Raw genomic sequence first — 9,047 nt, forward strand, 5'->3', positions numbered from 1 at the left:
CAGCAAATCCTCCTGCCCGCACTGGCACACAGAAGCTGAGACAAAATGCACCTCCCAGAAGGGACCCGCCAAAAGTTCTCCTGAATACAGAGAGTCAATCTAAGGATATTCCCTAAGAGTTGGAAGAGATTTTCCTCAAAGAAGAGTTCTTTAAATTTTCACTGCTTTATTCTCCTTGGACAGGTCTCCGCAGCTGATGGCAGCAGATGTCCAACAGCAGCAGCTCCATCAGCCAGTTCCTCCTCCTGCCCTTTGCAGACACACGGGAGCTGCAGCTCCTGCATTTCTGCCTCTTCCTGGGCATCTACCTGGCTGCTCTCCTGGGCAATGGCCTCATCATCACCACCATAGCCTGTGACCACCACCTCCACACCCCCATGTACTTCTTCCTCCTCAACCTCTCTGTTACTGACCTTGGCTGCATCTCAACCACTGTTCCCAAATCCATGGCCAATTCCTTGTGGGACACCAGGGCCATTTCCTACACAGGATGTGTGGCTCAACTCTTTTTCTTTGTATTTTTGATGTCAACAGAGTACAATATTCTCACTGTCATGGCCTATGACCGCTACGTTGCCATCTGCCACCCCCTGCACTACGGGACCCTCCTGGGCAGCAGAGCTTGTGTCCACATGGCAGCAGCTGCCTGGGCCAGTGGGTTTCTCTATTCTGTGCTGCACACAGCCAGTACATTTTCACTGCCCCTGTGCCATGGCAATGCTGTTGACCAGTTCTTCTGTGAACTCCCCCAGATCCTCAAGCTCTCCTGCTCACATGCCTACCTCAGGGAAAATGGAGTCATTGTGGTTGGTTTCTGTTTTGCTTTTGGGTGTTTTGTGTTCATTGTGGTGTCCTATGTGCAGATCTTCAGGGCTGTGCTGAGGACCCCTCGCAGCAGGGACGGCACAAAGCCTTTTCCACCTGCCTCCCTCACCTGGCCGTGGTCTCCCTGTTTCTCTGCACTGCCGGTTTTTCCTACCTGAATCCTCCCTCCATCTCCTCCCTGTTTTTGGATTTGGTAGTGTCATTTCTTTACTCAGTGTTTCCACCAGCAGTGAACCCCCTCATCTACAGCATGAAGAACCAGGAGCTCAAGGATGCCATGTGGAAACTGATGACTGGATTTTTTAAGCAGCAGTAAAGTGCTCATATCACTGACCATGTAACTGACATTATGAGCACTCCCTAATCTGTAGGTTTTTTAGTTTGGGGTTTGGGGGTTTTTCCTTCTAGTTTCTCTAAGCTATAAGAACACGCTCCATGTTCATCCCTTTTCTAATGCAATGTCTTCAGTTCTTGTGTGACCCAGACACTGGATAATGACGAGCTGTGCTCTCTTTGCATTAGGTCTACTTTCCAAGACCATTTTTTTCTTTCTTTTTGCTTTTTTCCTTACATTTCTAAAAAAATTTAAAAGCCCATTTTTATCATATGAATCTCTTGACTACTTGTCTGAAATGGCAATGATTTCCCACCATGATAGGATGGGAATTTTCACGTTTGGTACTGACAGCAGCTCACTAGGAATAAACAGAGTGCTGCTGTGGCAAACAGCTCTGAGGTGCATCAGCATGGGGATCACCAGTAGACATAAAGTGTCACTATCCCACTTTAGCAGCACTTGTCAGGCCACGCCTGGAATACTGGGTGCAGTTTTGGTCACTGCCCTAGAAAAGAAGATGTTATGTCCAGTCTGGAGAAGGTCCAGAGAAGGGCCACAGGGGCCTGGGAAGCCTGCCATATGAAGAAAGGATTAGGGAGCTGGTTTTGTTCAGCCTTCAGAAAAAAAAGACTTAGGGAAGATCCCACCAACAGGTCCCAGTACTGAAAGGCTGTCTACAAAGAAGGGAGAGACTCCTGTTTCTAGGAGGAATCACACGGAAGAGCTGAGGAATAATGGGTGCAAGTTCCTCCTGGAGACATTCCCAGAAGTTTATAAGATTCAGTGGGATAGGGTGTGGGGACAGCTGCTCTATGTGGTGCTTTTCTTGAGACTGCACACTTGCCGAAAATGGTTGGCCCAAAGAATCCTTGAGTTCCTTTCAACCATGTAGTCCATGACTGTATGAGTCTTTTAATATTATTGCTGTCCTCCAAAAGCATTCTTGATGAGCTGAGCCATCCTATATTGACCCTCAGGCATCTACAAGAGTGGTTCTGTTCCAAGACAAGGGGGAGCAGGCTGTGAGAAGATGAGGTTTCTTCCAGTGGCCCAGTGCAATGTCATTTAGAAAGGATCTCTTGTTTTAATTCTCATTTCTCACCTTCTTTAACACCTACTGCTGTCATTTTGTTAGAAGCATCACAAGTTGGAGAGCCATCAGCAAACACACATGAATTGTTAACATAATGGAGCTTCCCTTCAAACAGACCTTGAGAAACTCTGGGATTTGATGCACAGGAACATCAAGAAGGTTTCCAACCAGAAGAGATCTTCTCTTCCTGACTCTATTTTGGCAGGGCTGGAATTAATTTTCACATTGGCAGCCCCCATAGTTCTGTGGTTGGGATTTGTAAGCAAAAAAAGTCTAACTAAACATGTTTGTTCCTTGCTGAGCAGGGCTTGCACAGCATCAAGGGCTTTTGTCTAATTCTGCTCCAGAAATGAGTCAACTGGGAGTGTACAAGTACCTGGAAAGATACAGAACAGGCCCTGCTGACTATAACTGACCAAAGGGATAATCCATACTGTATGACTGCAGGAGTGAGCCCACTGTTGTGTTACACTTGACTACAGAAGGTGGCCTGGTTTTGGGAAGAATAGAGTTGATTTTCTTTCTAACAGGGGGAATGCCCTGTTTGGGAGTTGAGATGAGAGCAGTGCTGAGAACACAGGGATGGTTTAGTTGTGTCCAAACAGTCAGGAACTTTTCAGTTGTTCATGATGAGACAGCAGGGGGCACCCAGGGAGATGTGAGGAGACACAGCCAGGACAGGTGACCCAAACTGGCCATAAAGCATATTCCATGCCAATTACATCATGCTAAGCAGATGATGAGAGGCTGGTGGGAGAAGGAGGGTACCACTCCAGGACACGCAGTTTTAGGCACTGTCCAGGTTCAGGACAGCTCTGAGCTGTAGGGTCTGAGCTGTGTGGGTTGGTGAGAACCTGCATTGTGCATCACCAGTTCTGTATATTTTACTACAAAGTCCTATTGTTGTTGTTTCTCTCTCTCTGCTGTCCCAGTAAATGGTCCTTATCCCAATTCAAGAGGTTAGGGTTTTTTTTTGTTTCCTTTTCCCTTCCTTCCCCCTACCACAATTTCCAACCACATCCTCTTAGAGAGGGAGCAGCTGTGTGGTGCTCGGCTCTGGGCTGAGGAGAAACCACAACAGGTTCCAGCACAACAGCAAATCTGCAACTTTGAAGATCAGAGCCAGAGGGACTCAGGGCATCTTTAGCCTGGGGAATGGAGGCTGAGGGAAAGCCCACCTTGTGCTATGTGGAAAGAACATAAGAAAGTCCATGTGAAACTGTGACTTTGAAGGTCAGAGTGGACATGAGGATGAAGAAATGTCCTTCTGAGGGTAGTGCTGTGGTGCTAAAAGTCACTCAGAGGAAGTGTGGATATGCTGGTGGCTTTGTGTTTCCAGGATCAGCTGGTGAGGAGGGATAGAAAGCAGTTCAGGCAGGGACATTAGGGAGTGATATTAAAGTGGGGAACGGGGTTTGGTTGCCTGCAGTCTGTAGGGAAACTAGACAAAGCAGGGGGTAGTGTGGGATGGGCTGTGGTGCAGATGGCCAAGGGTGCTGGCCAGGCTGAAAGGGCCTGTTAGGAATGAGGTCTTTTCCCCTGGACTATGGCTGATGTCCCTGCCACAAAGGTCTCAGAGGACACACATTGTCCTCATGGCCATGGAGCATCATTGCCTCCTTGCAGCCACCCCAAGGAAAGCCTCCATGTGTCATACCCCTCTCCTTCCCTTGGCATTGCACTCCCCACATCCCAAAGAAGAGCCCTGAGACACAGCTGAGGGTCAGGGTCTCCCTGCCCAGGGGCTGGGGGTCAGTGCTTGACATTTCTGCTTCATCAGACCAAGCCAGGGTGTCCTCAGCATCCGAGCTGCCTGCACCTTGCCTGTGTTTGTCTATAGTTGTCTGTTCTAATGAGCCCATGGGGAGGTTTTATCAGCAATGGCTCCCAGTGGGGCCTCTTAATGCTTCAAGGTACTTTGGGCATTACTCCTGACATAACTTCTGGAGACATTCCTTCACTCTCCTCTTGGTGTCTGAGCTCTGTGGACTCATAAGAAAAGACACCATGGGGTTCATTAATATCCAGAAGGCCCTTACAAACATGTCTCTTCAAGTAACATTCATTATAAAACTGCACTTCTACAACTACTTGGATTTTAGTTGGGTCCTTAGTGATTCCTTGGATTTCAAAGGAATTTCCCAATGGAGGACATTTTTTCAGCCTGTCCAAGTCACCCTGCAGAGCCTTCCTGCCTTCCAGCAGATCAACACTCACACACTTTAATGTCATCTGCAAATTTACTGAGGGTCCAAGTGATCCCCTCTGCCAGATCATTAACGAAAATATTAAAGAGAACTGGCCCCAGCACTGACCTCTGGGGAACACCATGTTTTACCTGCTGCCAACTGGATTTAACTCCCTTCACCACAACTGTTTGGGTCTGGCTGTACAGCCAGTTTCTAACCCAGCACAGAGTATACCCATCTGATCCATGGGCAGCTAGTTTTTCCAGCAGGATTCTGTGGGAGACAGTGATGAAGGTGTCACTGAAGTCCAGGTAGACCACATCCACAGCCTTCCCCACATCCAAAGAGCAGGTCACCTTGTCACAGAAAAACATCAGTTTGGTCAAGCATGATCTGCCTTTCCTAAACCCAGTCTGACTGGGCCTGATCCCCTGGGTGCCCTGCATGTGCTGCATGATGGCACTCAAGATGATTTGTTCCATCACCTTCCCCAGCACCGACGTCAGCCTGACAGGCATTTTGTTCCCTGGGAACCTCCTACTGGCCCTTCTTGTAGATGGGTGTCACATGTGCCAGCCTCCAGTCAGGCAGAACCACCCTGGTCAGCCAGGACTTCTGGCAAATAAGGGAAAGTGGCTTGGTGAGCACTTTTGCCAGCTCCCTCAGTACCCTCAGGTGTGTCCTATCCAGACCCATTGACTTGTACAGATCTAAGTGGCTGAGCAGGTCACTTACCAATTCCCCTGGGACTCTGGGAGCTTCGGTCCGATTCACATCTCCATTTCTCCACACAGGGGTCTGGGTATCAGGACAGAACAGGTTTTACTGCTAAAGACTGAGGCAATAAAGGCACTAAGTTCCTCAGCCTTTTCTTCACCCTCTATTACATTGGTCCCCCTGAGTCGAATAAACGTTGGAGATTCTCCCTGTCACAACTTTTGTCATTAATATATTTATATAATTATTATTAATTATCAATAGCATGAAATATTAATATTACTCTTAATATTACTTATTATTGAAAGAACTATTATTTATACCAGTAACATTGTAATTCATGCATTTATAGAATTATTAAGAAAAGGAGGGACAGGGAGACTCCAAAACCTTTACTGTAGGTCACAAAAAAAAAAATTTGCAAGGGCTGAAAAAGTCTCCTCGCCAGAAACCCTCCTAGGTAGCCCACTAGCAGCCCCAGTAACCTTGGGGGTCAGGGCTTTCCTAACCACTGGAATGGTCTGAAGAGTCCCTGGTGTCATTTTGTGGCTCTACTAGTGTCCCCCTTTAAAAATTCTAAACATACAGCAATAGCTCCCAAATAAATCTTTGAAGGATGAATGATATTCCTGGGCTGAAACCTCCCCAGGTAGCCCACACGCTGCTCTGGTAGCCTTGGGGCAAAGAGCCTTCCTAGCCAAGACAATTGTCCTATAATATCAGACATCATTTTCTGTCTCTACCCATGTCCACAGTAAAAAATGCCAAATGTCCAGCAACAGGTCCCAAACAAAAGGTTTGAGAGCCTGAAAGTTCCCTGGGTAGCCCAAAAGCAGCCCCAGTAACTTTGGGGCTCAGAGCTTTCGTAGCTGAGGGAACAGTCCTAAGGGTCCCTGATGTAATTTTCAGGCTCTACCAGAGTCCAACTTTGAAAGTTCTAAATGTCCCGTAATAGCTCCCAAACAATATGTGTGTGGGCTGAGAGATGTTTCTGGCATGAAACCTCCCCAGGTAGCCCACTAGCAGCTCAGGTAACCTTGGGGCTCAGGGCTTTCCTAGGAGAGGGAGCAGTCCTAAGATTGCCTGACTTCATTTTCCAGCTCTACAAGCGTCCACCTTTGAAACTGAGAAATGTCCAGTAACAGCTCCCAAACAGATTGGTGACAGGGCTGAAAAAGTTTTGTGGCCTGAAACCTCCCCAGGTAGTAGAGTAGCAGTACAGCAAACCTTGAGGCTCAGGGCATTCCTAGCCAAGGCAACGGTCCTTAGAGTGCCTGATGTCATTTTTCCATCTACCAGCAATCACCTTTGAAAGTGCTAAACCTCCAGCAACAGGTCTCTAACAAGAGGAGCGAGGGCTGAAAGATTTCCCTGGCATGAACCCTCATCAGTGTTCAGATGTGAAGCACAAGGAACCTTGGTGCTCAGGCCGTTCCTTGCCAGGGGAACTCTCCTAACATTACCTGACGCCTCCTCAGGCTCTACCAGCATCCAACTTCGAAACTCCTAACCTTCCAGCAACAGCTCCCAAACAAAAGAGGAAGAGTTTAAAGATATCATTGCCCTGAATGCTCCTCAGGGAGTGGACAAGCAGCCCCAGTAAACTTTAGGATCAGGGCATTCCTAGCCAAGGGAGGGGTCCTAAGATTGCCTGATGTTGTTTTTGGGCTCCACCAGCGTCCACAGTTGAAACTCCTAAATGTCCAGCAATAGCTCCTAAGGAAAAGGGGTGAGGGCTGAAAGATGTTCCTGGCTTGAAATCTCCCTGGTTAGCCCACTAGCAGCCCCAGAAATCTTGGGGCTCAGGTCTCTCCTTACCAAGACCTTGTGGGACACCAGGGCCATTTCCTACACAGGATGTCTGGCTCAACTCTTTTTCTTTGTATTTTTGTTGTCAACAGAGTTCTGTCTTCTCACTGTCATGGCCTATGACCGCTACTTTGCCATCTGCCACCCACTGCACTACGGGACCCTCCTGGGCAGCAGAGCTTGTGTCCACATGGCAGCAGCTGCCTGGGGCAGTGGGTTCCTCAATGCTGTGCTGCACACAGCCAATACATTTTCATTGCCCCTCTGCCATGGCAATGCTGTTGACCAGTTCTTCTGTGAAATCCCCCAGATCCTCAAGCTCTCCTGCTCACATGCCTACCTCAGGGAAAATGGAGTCATTGTGTTCAATGTCTGTTTATCTTTTGGGTGTTTTGTGTTCATTGTGGTGTCCTATGTGCAGATCTTCAGGGCTGTGCTGAGGATCCCCTCACAGCAGGGACGGCACAAAGCCTTTTCCATGTGCCTCCCTCACCTGGCTGTGCTCTCCCTGCTTATCAGCACTGGCATTTTTGCCAACCTGAAACCCCCCTCCACCTCCTCCCTATTTCTGGACCTGGTAGTGTCATTTCTTTATTCAGTGTTTCCACCAGCAGTGAACCCCCTCATCTACAGCGTGAGGAACCAGGAGCTCAAGGATGCTGTGTGGAAACTTGTGAATGTTTGGTTTTAGTTTAGTCACCGACTGATCGTTTCCTTCTGTGTATCACTGGCCCTTTCATTCACATTAGCACCTGTCTGTATTTAGTAGGTGTTTTAGTTGTTGGTTGTTTGTTCTGGTTTTTTTTTCCTTTTATTTTTCTAAGCTATAATAACATGTTGCACGTTCATCCCATTCCTAATGCAGTATCTCCTGCTCTTGTGAGACTGTGCAATAAGGAGCTGTGGTCTTTTCCCATCAGGTCTGACTGGAATGGTGCACAATTGTTTCTTTCTTTTTTTGTTTCATCAGCTGAATTACTTCACTCTTGGTCTGAAATGGCAATGCTTCCTCACCATGACACAATGGGAATTACCTGGAAGTGTATCACAGAATAGTAGAATAATTTTGCTTGGAAAAGACCATTAAAATCATCGAGTCCAACCACAGCCTCACCGTGCCTAGTCCACCTCTACGGCATGTCCTCAAGCACAACATCTACACACCTTTTAAATACCACCAGGGATGGTGACTCCACCACTTCCCTGTGCATCCTGTTCCAATACCTGACTACCCTTTCAGTAAAGATATTCTTCCTGATACCTAACCTAAATCTCACCTGGTGCAGTTTCAAGCCATTCCCTCTTGTCCTTTCCATTGTTATCTGAGGTAACAGACTGACCACCATGTCTCTACACTCTCCTTGCAGGTAGTTGTAGAGAGTGATGAGGTCTTCCCTTTAAGGCCTCCTTTTCTTAAGACTAAAAAGCCCCAGTTCCCTCAATGACTCCTCACAGGACATGTGCTCCAAACCCTTCACCAGATTCATTGCCCTTCTCTGGACATGCTCCAATATCTCAACATCTTCTTGTAGTGAGGGGGTCAAAACTGGTTCCAGTACTTGAGGTGCAGCCTCACCAGAGCTGAGTATAATGGAACTATCACTTCCCTCCTCCTGCTGGTCACACTATTATGGATACAGGTCAGGATGCTGTTGGTTTTTTTGGCCCCCTGGGCACACTGCAAGCTCATGTTCAGATAGCTGTCCACTAACACCCCCAAGATCCTTTTCTTCCAGGGACTTCTCCAGCCACTCTGACCCAGGCCTGTAAGACTGCCTGGGTTTATTGTGACCAAAGTGCAGGACCAGGCACTTGGCCTTGTTGAACCCCATACAGTTGGCTTCTGCCTTTCAATCCAGCCTGTCCAGGTTGCTCTGCAGAGCCTTCCTGCTTTCCAGCATGTGATAGATGAGCCTTTGTTCAGTAAACCACATGTACCTTGAAACAGGTTGTAACGTTCTGATTTTGTAAGAATGATTGTGTAACGTATATTGTTAGTTGCTAACGAAGCATAGAACTGAGTTATAGGTAACTTAGAAGTGGAAACCATAGAAATTAAGTAGCCAATGAATGAGCT

General features: G+C 47.6%; 1 pseudogene across 1 annotated transcript; it reads left to right on the forward strand.

The window, feature by feature from the left end:
- Positions 1-206: 206 nt before the first annotated feature.
- LOC311198474 (olfactory receptor 14C36-like) lies at positions 207-1,141 on the forward strand (annotated as a pseudogene). Its single transcript has one exon. The product of its transcript is annotated as an olfactory receptor 14C36-like (transcript).
- Positions 1,142-9,047: the final 7,906 nt, after the last annotated feature.

The sequence above is a fragment of the Gallinula chloropus genome, assembly GCF_964237585.1.
Source record: "Gallinula chloropus genome assembly, chromosome: 18".
NCBI lineage: Eukaryota > Metazoa > Chordata > Aves > Gruiformes > Rallidae > Gallinula > Gallinula chloropus.